Source organism: Capricornis sumatraensis, chromosome 11 (genome assembly GCF_032405125.1).
Source record: "Capricornis sumatraensis isolate serow.1 chromosome 11, serow.2, whole genome shotgun sequence".
NCBI lineage: Eukaryota > Metazoa > Chordata > Mammalia > Artiodactyla > Bovidae > Capricornis > Capricornis sumatraensis.
The window spans coordinates 55,980,451-55,993,863 of NC_091079.1; the positions used below are offsets into that span (position 1 = coordinate 55,980,451).

Below are 13,413 nucleotides of genomic sequence, written 5' to 3' on the forward strand. Positions count from 1 at the left end.
GGAAGATCCCCTAGAGAAGGGCATGGCAACCCACACCAATATTCCTGCCTGGAGAACCCCATGGACAAAGAAGCCTGGCAGGCTGCAGTTGACAGAGTCACATAGAGTTGGACATGATTGAAGTGACTTAGCATGCACACACATGCAAATATATCTACATACATATGTAGGTATTTATGTATGTGTGTGTAGGCCAAAAAAGTACACTTTACTGTGAATATTCAAACAAAATGTCTTTAGGAATACAGACATACTGAAGTGAATGGCTTTAGGGGAATGAAAAAAAAAGCACACAAATGTCTTTCCTTCCACTACTCTAGTCAGCATCTTTACTGGTTTCCCTCACTCCAGTCTCTCCTCCATGCCATGCAACACATAGATGCTGACAGAGTTAGTTTTCTAAAACCCAGATCCAACACATTATTCTTGAACATCATCCATTGCTAACGATTGTCTATAAAACCAAGTTCAAATTTCTGTACGTGGGAGTCCAGGGTTATTACAATCCACTCCCAGCCTGCTTTTGCAACCTGGTACCCCACCTTGTGTTCCCACACCAGTCCCTCTGTGTGTGGCAATCATTTCACGCCCTTGGTCTTCTTCACACCTTGGTGTTGTTCCCTCTGCCCCCAATACAATATTTACTATTTATTCAGCAGGTAATAAATATGATCTTGCAAATGAAGTTAGGAATAAAATATGATCACTGCTCTCAAGGAGCTCACAAGCTGATGCGAAACCCAGATAAGTGAATACATTTCAATAGAAATGTGATGAGTATAGATGTATTAATATGCATACTAGGTTGGGTGGTGACACAAAGAAGGGAGGACTTAATTGTGTTACGGATATGAGACTCTTAGTAAGCATGCAGAAATACAACAAGCACAAAAACACATGGAAAAAGGAGGTCCAACCTATGCTTTAAGCACCTCTGAAATTAAGTATGGAGAAATGACATGTGGCCATGGGATGGCTATATTCAAGAGTTTCATCTAAAAGCGTTCACAGTTTATTACAGGTAAGGCTGAGGACAGACTGTAATCACAAACTCAAATATAACTGTGTTACTTTAAGAAGTCTTTGTTACTGCTGCTGCTGCTGCTGCTAAGTCGCTTCAGTCGTGTCTGACTCTGTGCGACCCCAGAGACAGCAGCCCACCAGGCTCCCCGGTCCCTGGGATTCTCCAGGCGAGAACACTGGAGTGGGTTGCCATTTTCCTCTCCAATGCATGAAAGTGTAAAGTGAAAGTGAAGTCGCTCAGTCGTGTCCAACTCCTAGCGACCCCATGGACTGCAGCCTACCAGGCTCCTCCACCCATGGGATTTGCCAGGCAACAGTACTGGAGTGGGGTGCCATTGTTACTAAATAAACACAAAATCTGTGGGAACCAAAGTGGAAGTGGAGGATAGCAAAGGGAGGCCAAGCATTGTGACATACACACGGAGAGACTCAACCAATTTCTTCCAATAGGGTACCACACATGCTAAAATACAGACTCATGATTCTTGTAGTTCAATGTGACACTGAGAAGTAAAGCTTCTATTGAGTTCGCCATACTTACTTGCTAGTTTCCCAGGTGGCGCTAGTGGTAAAGAATCCATCTGCCAAGGCAGGAGATGTAAGAGACATGGGTTCGATCCTTGGGTGGGGAAGATCCCCTAGAGTAGGGTATGGCAACCCACTCCAGTATTCTTGCCTGGAGAATCCCACGGACAAAGGAGCCTGGTGGGCTATAGTCCGTGGGGTCACAAAGAGTCAGACACGACCGAAGCAACTTAGCATATACACACACAGCACACAGACATACGTAATGCTATATTCACTCTGATGTTATTTAAATACTTAAAATATTTTAAAAAATTCTTAGGAAGATTATAAAACAAAGAGTGCATATATACAAATTCATTTTTTAAAAAGTCAACAGACATCCACGTACCTAACTCCCAGGTTAAGAAATAGAAGATGACTAGGATCTTGAAAGCCCAAAGAACCTCCCTCCCCCATTGCTTCCCATTCCTTTCCTATGAGTGGTGACCATCATCTTGTTTTTTGTGCTAATCATTCCTTTGCTTTTTATTGTAACTTTACCATCTATATCCTACTGCCTAAACAAGCCTTGGGTTTAGTGTAGGAAAACACACAGCAAGCACGGACCTAACAGTCTAAGGAAACTCAAGCAATATTGCTGTTGCTAGATGGAAGGCCAGGAGAAGAGGGACTCAGCAGGGGCCTATCCTGGCTTCAGGTTCTTTGAGGACTTTCAAGAGCCTCTGCTGGAGGCACTTAACCACTGGACCAGCAGGAAAGTCCTTAGGAAGCTTTTTGAGAAAGAGAGCACAGAAGGTAACTATTTTGAGATTTTGCAGGTCTGAAACTATATTTGATTCACTCATTATTGATGAATAGTTTGGGTGGGTAGACAATCTAGTCGGTGGCTATTTTCCTTAAGAACTCTGATGGTTTTGTTCCAGTGTCATCTTCCTGCATTGCTTCTGAGAAGCCCAGAGCTGTTATGATTCCCGAGCTTTTACATGTAAGCTCTAGAAGTTCGTAGCTCTTCTCCTTGTTCTTGATGTTGTGAAGTTTCACAATGATATGCTTTCATGGGGAGCGATTTTCACCCATTTCATGGTACACTCTGGATTTTTTCAATATGGAAACTCATGTTTTTCTCTTCTCTGTACTCTGTTTCTGAGACCCATAATATTTGGACATTTTTGTTTTCCCACACCTATTGTCCATCTCTTTATCTTTTTGTTTTGCTTTTTCACAACGTTTCTCAACTTCATTTTCTAATCCTCCTGCTGCTGCTGCTAAGTCGCTTCAGTCGTGTCCGACTCTGTGCAACCCCAGAGACAGCAGCCCACCCGGCCCCCCCGGCCCTGGGATTCTCCAGGCAAGAACACTGGAGTGGGTTGCCATTTCCTTCTCCAATGCATGAAAGTGAAAAGTGAAAGTGAAGTCGCTCAGTCATGTCCGACTCTTCGCAACCCCCTGGACTGCAGCCCACTAGGCTCCTCCATCCATGGGAGTTTCCAGGCAAGAGTACTGGAGTGGGGTGCCACTGCCTTCTCCTCTAATCCTCCTATTAGCAAACAACAGCATATTTCTGGGAAATAGCCTCATCAAATTTGTATGCCACATTGCAGTAAAGACTTAGAACATCTTCTAAGCAAAAGTTTCAGGCCAAGTATAAAAGGAAAATGAGGCCAAAGAGCAGTTGTAGCTGTAAGACCAGGTGAAGTTATTGTAAGTGTAGTGTGGGGCTAATTCTTTGGGTCTACTGAATAGTCAGCTTTATTCAACTGTTCTCTGCTCAGAGGACTTGTTATAAAATTTCTTCCTCCCTGGGTCCAGTTGTTAGGACTCGGCACTTTCACTGCCAGGGTCCCAGGTTTGATCCCTGGTTAGGGAACTAAGATCCTTCAAGCTGTACAGCCCAAAACATTTCTTCCCTGAAGACCCCACGTTCCAACATAAGAATATAAATTTCTACCAGGGGTAAAATCTTGAATGTGTCTTTCAAAGAATTTGTTCATTTCATATAAATTATTGAATGTATTTCCATAAAGTTGTTCATAATATTTCCTTATTATCCTTTTAATGTTTGTAGACTCTGCAGTGATATTACCTCTCATCTCTGATAGTAAAATTTGTCTTTCCTTTTTTCTTTTTTTGTTCTGACCTCTAGTCTGGCCAGAGGTTTATCATGTTATTGATCTTCAAGAATCAATTTTTTTGTTTCACTGATTTTCTTTATTCTTTTTATTATTTCACTGAGTTCTCCTCTGATTTTTGTTATTTCCTTCATTCTACTCACTTTGGGCTTATTTGCTTTCCTTCTTTTAATCCTTGGGGATGAAAGCTGAAGCCATTGATCTGAGACCCTTCTTTTCTAATATAGTCATTTAGTGCTATAAATTTCCCTATAATTACTGCTTTAGCTGTGCTGAAAAATTTGAATGAGTTGTAGTTTTGTTTTCATTCAAGATATGATCTAACTCCCCTTGTAATCTCTTCTTTGATCCATTCATTATTCAGAAGTGTGCTTTGTAGCTTCCAAGTTTTGGAGATTTCCCATATTTTGTCCTGTTATTAATTTTGAATTTAATCCTATTGTGGTAGAGAACACAGTTGTGTGACTTGAGTCCCTTCAACTTTATTTAGACTTGTGTTACAGCCCAGAATATGGTCTGTAGAGGTAAATGTTCCACGTGTACCTGAAAATAATGTGTATAGTGCTCAGTGGAGTGTTCTATTAATGTCAATTTGGTCAAGTTGGTTGATAGTATTTAAGCTTTCTGTATCCTTACTGATTTTCTGTCTACTTTTTTTTCTCAGTTATTGAGCAAGGGTGTTGAAATCTCTGACTATAATTGTTGAGTTGTCTATTTTTTCCTTGGAATTCTATCAGTTTTTGCTTCATATATTTTGAAACTCTGTTGATAAGTGCATACACATTTAGGATTGTGGCCTCTTGATGAACTGGTCTCTTTACTACCATGAACGATCATTTTTATCTTTGGGAATGGTCTTTGTTCTAAAATCTACTCTGTCTCATATTAATATAGCCATTTCAGTTTTTTTTTAATCTTCTTCAAGTGCAAAAAACCGATGGCTGTGTACGGAACAATTATCTCTATAAAACATCTGACAAAAGTCATAACACTAATATACTAACAAGTTCTGTGTGGTTGAAAAGATGACATTCAGAGCAGGACACTGCGACTCACCAGTATCAGCATCACTTAGGAACTCGACAGATGTGCAAATTCTCAGCTCCACTCCAGAGCTACTGAATCATGATTCTGCAAGATGACCCAGAAATCTATGTTCTAACAAGTATACCTGGGAATTTCAGTGCATGCCAAAGTTTGAGACTGCCTGCCTAGAGCCCATTCTCACTTCTGATTCTAGGAATAAGTATTTGGATAAAAATATTTATTTGTGGTAGAAGTGAACCCCAAAACCCTTTCTCAAGCTAGAAGGGTATTTCTGCAACCCTACATTTATACAATGTTGCCCCAGTTAAAGGCCCATTTTTGAATGTTAGTTATATAATAAAACTCCTGATTAAAGTGTAATAACAGAATAAATAACTATACGAAGAACTAAAATTTGTTTTAAATAGAATCACATTTCAGGAAAATGGGGAAACATTCATCGCTTTGAGTTTTCTGCTGTGATCTTTAAAGGTAGGCAATGCTGCTTGTGGAAACATAATGAATTTTCACTGCACATGACTAGAGTCTTGGGGATCAATCAAAGGCAGGATGACTCAACAATTCCCTCCTTTTGGAACAGCTCTACAAGGCACAATCTTAGTTTCCTTTAAGGTCTAGTACAGAAGGTGAGTGAAGTTTCCTTATCCTGCAGTTGGTCTGTGTATGTACACTCTATCCAGTGCTATCCCACAGAAGCGGGATTCTGCTTCCCTTTATTTTATTTATTTTTTGGCCACACTGCATGCCTATAGCATCTTAGCTCCCTCATCAGGGACTGAATCCCTGTCCCCTGAAGTGGAAGTGTGGAGTCTTAATCACTGGACCACCAAGGAATTCCCTCTTCCTCCTTTCATGTAAATGTACTTTTATACCCCTCACTACTTTCTGCTGCTACTTCTGATCTGTACCATTTTTAAAGCTTCTCTCGGGTGTGCAGCTGCACTCAGTTCTTTATACATATGATCTCATCTAATGCCCCCTATCACCCTGCCAGGCAGGTACTACTCATGTTACTGACCAACAGAACAGCTAACCTGTGATCCCACTGCCAGGGAGTCTGTAGATGAGGTGGCAGATTACTCTGAATCCAAATCCAAAAGAATTCCCACTGGAGCCACCAGAACTATGAGTTATAACTTCAAAACACAAAGGACAAAGAAAAAGACTCAAAATCTAAAAAAAAAATTTTTTTAGTTCAAAAATTGAATAGACATTTGAATGGTAAACAAGTTGGTATATTTCAGCCTACATGACACAGTCTAGGTATTAAAGGAATCCAAAGGAAGGAGAAGATATTCCTTGCCTTGGCACTTTGTAAACTGACTACACACACCCTCACACAAACAGCCTAAGCCAAGAGTTATTTCTTTTTTTTTTTTTTTTTTAAATTTTAAAATCTTTAATTCTTACATGTGTTCCCAAACATGAAACCCCCAATAAACAGTCACAGGCAATGTTATGTGGCAGCCTGGATAGGAGGGAAGTATATGGGAGAATGGATATATGTGTATGTACGGCTGAGTCCCTTTGCTGTCCACCTGAAACGATCACAACACTGTTAATCAGCTATGTGTGCGTGCATGCTAAGTCACTTCAGTCATGTCCATTCGATTCTTTGCAACACTATGGATTGTAGCCCACCAGGCTCCTCTGTCCATGGGATTCTCCAGGCAAGAATACAGGACTGGGTTGCCATGCCCTCCTCCAGGGAAATCTTTCCAACCCAGGAATCAAACCTGTATCTCTTACATCCCCTGCACTGGCAGGTGGGTTCTTTACCACTAGTGCCACCTGGGAAGCCCCATTAATTGGCTATATTCCAATATAAAATAAAAAGTTAAAAAAAGAAACAGTAGCAGAAGCCATTGCAGTGTTTTGCCTCTAATATGGTCTAGACTATATATTTATATGAAATGTCCTAAGTTTTATTTTTAACAGAAGTCTTTTATTTGGGTTACAAGCTATATATTACTTAATTTTTTGCAATCAGAAAGATCAAGACTCATTAATTGTGGTATAGAAATTTTATCATATAGCAGTAATTAAGTAATTATTTTTATATATTGATTTGAACCACTCACTAAATAAAACGTCAGAACTTCATTTTGGGGATCACAGAAGAATTAGGTTCATATTAAATATGGGAGCTATTTAGTCAATTAGGGTGGCTTACTTGGTGGTTTTCTCTACAAAGAATGGTAAACAGAGCTCCCATACCTTTTCTAATTTCCTTGTATCAGAACCAAATATAATATTTAATATTTGCTTTGTACCTTACACAAGAAATTGTTTTTTAAAAAGCCTCATGCACAGAGTAGTCAGTGGTCACCAAAAGAATTTGAAAGCCTAAAACAAGAAACAACACTGAAAGACAGCGTGGTAGATCTTTCCTCTTTGGTATCTATTTCTAGTAGCATAAAAATGGAGTCACAGAAAAAAGTGTTTTCAACATGCTGATAAAAGATTAAAAAGGATCATGCCTTGAAGGGATTTTAACAATATTAAGGAGAGAGGAGACTGTCATATGAAAGCAAAAGCATGTCCACAAGAACTTGAAATCAGGAAAAAAAAACTCCACAAATTGTCTAGATAATATGAACAATCATCGACTTGGTTTGTTATAATTTCAAATTCACTCCTCTTAAAATATGTTATTTATATGTTACCCTTTACACAGCTCTTATCTATAATTTCAAAGGTGATCAGTGCAAAGTTTAATGAATTTTCTCAATACTGAATTTTCAAACCTTTGAAATCTTACAGTTCAGTAATGTACTATTAACTTAGCATTTTTAAGCCAAGCTGCAGGATCTAGAGAAAATGCAATCTCTTCTGATGATTAAATGTCAGTAATTAAACAAAAAAAACATTTGGAACCAGAAGGGCTGTATAAATGAACTGTCAGCATATATTACAACATTACAGGGTTGCGTAGGTAAGAAAGGCTCCTTGAAGAAGTTGGCACAATGACCAGCCAATTGGAAAAACAGAGGAAGTGAGCTATCACTGCAATAACGAGGAGGAATTCCATTAAGGCTCCAGGCCAGGTATGTGAAGGAGGTGTGATTGATATGTGGGACTTGGAGATTAACTGTGTGGGACATTCTGAGGCCATGCCTACACACATTGAACATAATGTGGTATTTGGTATCAGAGTTTGACTGAAGTGATGTTTACAAAGTCACTGTTCTTACCCTTTTCTTTTAAAGGCTAAGGATTTTGTTTTACCCATGGCATCAGCAAGGAGCATTTTTTTGTAAAGAAAAGAAAAATATAGTCATGCCCAGAGTTAAGTCTCATATTAAGATGCGATTAGTGTTCGCTTTTAGTGTCAATGACAATTTAAAAGGCTACATTTCATACAAAGACAGGGATGACAATGACCATGAGCTCATCAAGTTCCCATGTTCCTATCAGTAGGTCCCTTTGGATATTGCTAATAAATGGTAATATTTTAGAAGCCAGCAGAATGACATGATATAAAAACAATTTCACAAATTTAATATTTATGAGTATGGGAGTACAGAAGAAGTCATTGTTTTGAAGCTGCTTCTAGAATGGCTACAGAGCATTGGAATTTAGTTCAAGTTAACATAAAATCTTTGAAACATTGAGGGCAGGAGGAAAAGGGGACAGCAGAAGATGAGATGGTTGGATGGTATCACTGACTCAATGGATGTGAGCTTGAGCAAACCCCAGGACATAGTGAAGGGCCGGGAAGTCTGGCCTGCTGCAGTCCACGGGGTGGCAAAAAGTTGGACACAACTAAGCAACTGAACAACGACGACAACACAAAATCCTTAAAATGTTAAAAGACAAAGGTTAGTTCTGAGTATATATATCTACTGTAAGTGATGATATAGTGGAATAGAGGTCAGCCAGATGTATTTGAATATTCTTGGTTTTTAAAGTATTCTTTCTGGAATATAAGTGAAGCACTGGAAATCTAGCACAATCAGTTCAGTTCAGTCGCTCAGTCGTGTCCAACTCTTTGCGACCCCATGAATTGCAGCAGGCCAGGCCTCCCTGTCCATCACCAACTCATGGAGTTCACTCAGACTCACGGCCATCGAGTCAGTGATGCCATCCAGCCATCTCATCCTCTGTTGTCTCCTTCTCCTCCTGCCCCCAATCCCTCCCAGCATCAGAGTCTTTTCCAATGAGTCAACTATTCGCATCAGGTGGCCAAACTACTGGAGTTTCAGCTTTAGCATCATTCCTTCCAAAGAACACCCAGGACCAATCTCCTTTAGAATGGACTGGTTGGATCTCCTTGCAGTCCAAGGGGCTCTCAAGAGTCTTCTCTAACACCACAGTTCAAAAGCATCAATTCTTCGGCCCTCAGCTTCCTTCACAGTCCAACTCTCACATCCATACATGACTACTGGAAAAACCATAGCCTTGACTAGACGGACCTTTGTTGGCAAAGTAATGTCTCTGCTTTTGAATATGCTATCTAGGTTGGTCATAACTTTCCTTCCAAGGAGTAAGCGTCTTTTAATTTCATGCTGCAATCACCATCTGCAGTGATTTTGGAGCCCAAAAATATAATATAAATATAAGGATGTTTCCACTGTTTCCCCATCTATTTCCCATGAAGTGATGGGACCGGATGCCATGATCTTCTTTTTCTGAAGTTGAGCGTTAAGCCAACTTTTTGACTTTCCTCTTTCACTTTCATCAAGAGTTTTTTAGTTCCTCTTCACTTTCTGCCATAAGGGTGGGGTCAACTGCATATCTGAGGTTATTGATATTTCTCCCAGCAATCTTGATTCCGTCTTGTGCTTCTTCCAGCCCAGCGTTTCTCATGATGTACTCCGCATATTAGTTAAATAAGCAGGGTGCCAATATACAGCCTTGACGTGCTCTTTTTCCTATTTGGAACCAGTCTGTTGTTCCATGTCCAGTTCTAACTATTGCTTCCTGACCTGCATGCAGGTTTCTCAAGAGGCAGGTCAGGTGGTCTGGTATTCCCATCTCTTTCAGAATTTTCCATAATTTATTGTGATCCACACAGTCAAAGGCTTTGGCATAGTCAATAAAGCAGAAGTGGATGTTTTTCTGGAACTCTTTTGGTTTTTCGATAATCCAGTGGATGTTGGCAATTTGATCTCTGGTACCTCTGCCTTTTCTAAAACCAGCTTGAACATCTGGAAGTTCATGGTTCACGTATTGCTGAAACCTGGCTTGGAGAATTTTGAGCATTACTTTAGTAGTGTGTGAGATGAGTGCAACTGTGCAGTAGTTTGAGCATTCTTTGGCATTGCCTTTCTTTGGGATTGGAATAAAAACTGACCTTTTCCAGTCCTGTGGCCACTGCTGAGTTTTCCAAATTTGCTGGCATATTGAGTGCAGCACTTTCATAGCATCATCTTTGAGGATTTGAAATAGCTCCACTGGAATTCCATCACCTCCACTAGCACAATAGAATCTTGTTAATGGATGGTTTTTTATTACATGAATTCTGATGTGGGGAGGGTTCAATAATGTTTTACCAAACTCACCTATTACTTACAGTAAAAGTAAGTATGTGATAGCTTGGGTTTCCCCAGTGGCTCAGTGGTAAAGAATCCACCTGCAATGCAGGCGACACGGACTCGATCCCTGAGTCGGGAAGATCCCTGGAGAAGAGCATGGCAACCCACTCCAGTATTCTTGCCTAGAGAATCCCTATGGACAGAGGAGCCTGGTGGGCTACAGTCCATAGCATCGCAAAGAGTCAGACAAAACTGAAGTGACTTAGCACACACACCCACATATTATAGGTTGGTTTGTAAGGTGGATGTTACTTCTGTTTACCAACACCCAAGTTAGAGAGAAAAGGTCCTGCTTTCCTATTCATGATTTCTGCTGAATATATAGAAGAACGAAGCAGCCTGGGATTCCTAGTTTACGGCAATTAATAATGCAAAGACTGGGACTTCCCTGGTGGCCCAGTGGTTAAGGTGCCACACTTCCATTGTAGGGGGTGCAGGTTCGATCCCTGGTCAGGGAACTAAGATGCCACATGCAGCATGAGGTGAAGGTGAAGTCGCTCAGTCGTGTCTGACTCTTTGCGACCCCGTGGACTGTTGCTTACCAGGCTCCTCCGGTTATGACCAAAAATGTTAACAGAAATAAAGAAAAAAATGCAAAAACTACACACACTGGAGGTTAGTTTAAGGTTTCCTATAAAATGCTCTCTAATTAAATAATGTTTAACAATTGGCCCCAACAGAAGAAAAAGACATAACCTTAAGGTATCTGCTTTTTCCATACCTTGTTAATTATTTAGTAATTTTCTTCCAAGACCAAGTTCAGATGGACACATTCCAAATTCCACGGGCACAAAGCAGCAGCTTGTCAACCAGCATTGCCAGGGAAGTCCCTGTTACTAGAATTCACAATATGTCCTCAACACCAGCAACTGGTATTACAGGCAATTTTTAAAATGTTGCTCTGTTTTGCTTTTTAGGGAACTAAATCCCTACACTTTTAAGATGATAATTGGTTCTAAAATGATCAATCAGTTTGATATGACATATAGCATTGACGTTCTTCCCCATCCCCATCCCGCCCCACTCTGTGTACTTAGGAGAAAACGATCCTCAGCCCAACAGGGAATTTACAAAATCCAACGACCAAGTGGCTTCAGGAGAGAAGTGAAAAAGTGCATGGTGGTTCACATATACACAGTATTGATACGATGAATAAAATAAATAATGAATGAGAACCTACTGTAGCTCAGGGAACTCTACTTAATTCCTAAATGTGGAGACCTAAATGGGAAGGAAATCCAAAAACAGGGGATATAGTTATAATGTATAGCTGATTTACTTTGTTGTACAGTAGAAACACAACATTGTAAATCAACTATTCTCCAATAAAAATTGATTTAAAAAACTATAGAACTTAAAAAAAATTGGAAAAGACCCTGGTGCTGGAAAAGATTGAGGGCAGAAGGAGAAGAGGGTGACAGAGAATGAGATGGTTGGATGGCATCACCGATTCAATGGACATGAACTTGGGCAAAACTCCGGGAGGTGGTGAGGGGCAGAGAAGTCTGGTGTGCTGCAGTCCACGGGGTCGTAAAGAATTGGATATGACTTGGTGAGTGAACAACAACAGAGAATTAAGAAACTTGTTTCTGGAAAAAGGTGACCTCTGCAATGAGATTTCAAAGGATGATGATATACGTATGAAAGAAAAAGCAAGAACAAAATAAACCATCACGAAAGCCCAAGGAAACTAGGTGGTTTGGCCAAAGCCAAAGAGTGCCTGTGGGATGGTGGGAGAAGAGGCTGCCAAGGTCTGCTGGGTCTACTGTTTAGGATCTTGGATTCTTCTGATAAGGAGTCCAGACAGGGAGAAAAAAAATGGAGGCCAGGCCTCTCTCCACAGACATCTTACCTGAGACTGACTGACTGACTGAAGTCGCTCAGTCGTGTCCAACTCTTTGCAACCCCACAGACTGTAGCCTACCAGGCTCCTCTGTCCATGGGATTCTCTAGGCAATAGTACTGGAGTGGATTGCCATTTCCTTCTCCAGGGGATCTTCCCAACCCAGGGCTCAAACCCGGGTCTCCCGCATTGTAGACAGACGCTTTACCGTCTGAGCCACCAGGGAAGTCTGAGACTAGGCTACTCAAAATATTATGTAAATAGAGAAAAATGATCAAATTCTATGTGCAAGGAGTGGATGTTACAAGCCTGTACTGGAGACTGCTCTTGTGTATGATTAACTATCTATGTGTATGTGTATTAAATGCAAAACATTTTTTTTTTTTTTTACTAAACATGAGTTCTAATAACAGAAAACACCCATCACCCATCAGTTTTTCCTGAAAAATATCTATTCTCCATATCTGCTTTTAAACAATTGTTTTAAGCTAGGAATACAAGAAAATGTCTTATAATGATCACAGAAAACCATACCTAACATTTCAGAATTTTCCTCTTTCATTAGCCATGTAACTCTTGAAATTGGTGTGAGTGACAAATGTAATATGCTCCTTCACCCCTACTTGTGACATCATTCAAGCAACGAAGCATTTTAATGGAGCCCTAGTTTAAGAACACTCTTGTCCATGAAGCTGCCAGTGCTACCCATAGGGCAGTCAGGGAAGTGACGTGGAGAACGTCTTATTGAACGGCTTCCCTGATACTACCTCTGGACAAGACCTTGGGCCTCAGTGCCTGCTAGTAACTCCAGTGGGGGGTGGGAGTGGAGTTTGGTTGTCTTGATAGAAGAGAGGGACCCTGGTGTTTCCTCCTCAAACTGAAAACCTTTGACTGTCATTGGAAATTAATAAAGAGGTAAAGAGACAGTGAGTTTTCTGCAATAATAGAGGAGGTTCCCAAACATGGCAGTGATTATGGATGAAGAATGCACTTTTCTCTCCCTTCACATAAACACCCAGGAGTGCCCTTCTATTTGATAAAGAGGATGATAGAGGATCTGATTTGTTTGTTTAATGTGCAACTCTTGCCTGTTCCTGCTGCACTCTGCAACACAAAAAGGAACACTTTTCTTGCCAACTCCCCACATATGGCATGTTTGCACATCTTTAAGAGCTTTAAATATATCTGTAGAAGGCAATATTGTGTCAGTAATATTAATGTTGAACGGTGGTTTAAACAATTCCAGACCAAATTAGCTTGATTCCAATTAACAACTGACACCAGAAAGGAAAACCAACATTTGGGA

At 40.4% G+C, this 13,413-nt stretch overlaps 1 protein-coding gene and 1 non-coding gene across 3 annotated transcripts in view; one reads left to right on the forward strand and one right to left on the reverse strand.

The window, feature by feature from the left end:
- The window catches only part of STAU2 (staufen double-stranded RNA binding protein 2), a 285,467-nt gene that overhangs the window by 63,932 nt on the left and 208,122 nt on the right, over nt 1-13,413 (reverse strand). The gene's annotated exons all lie outside the window — the stretch shown is intronic.
- On the forward strand, nt 10,650-10,722 carry TRNAG-UCC (transfer RNA glycine (anticodon UCC)). Its single transcript has one exon. It is a non-coding gene; the product is annotated as a tRNA-Gly (tRNA).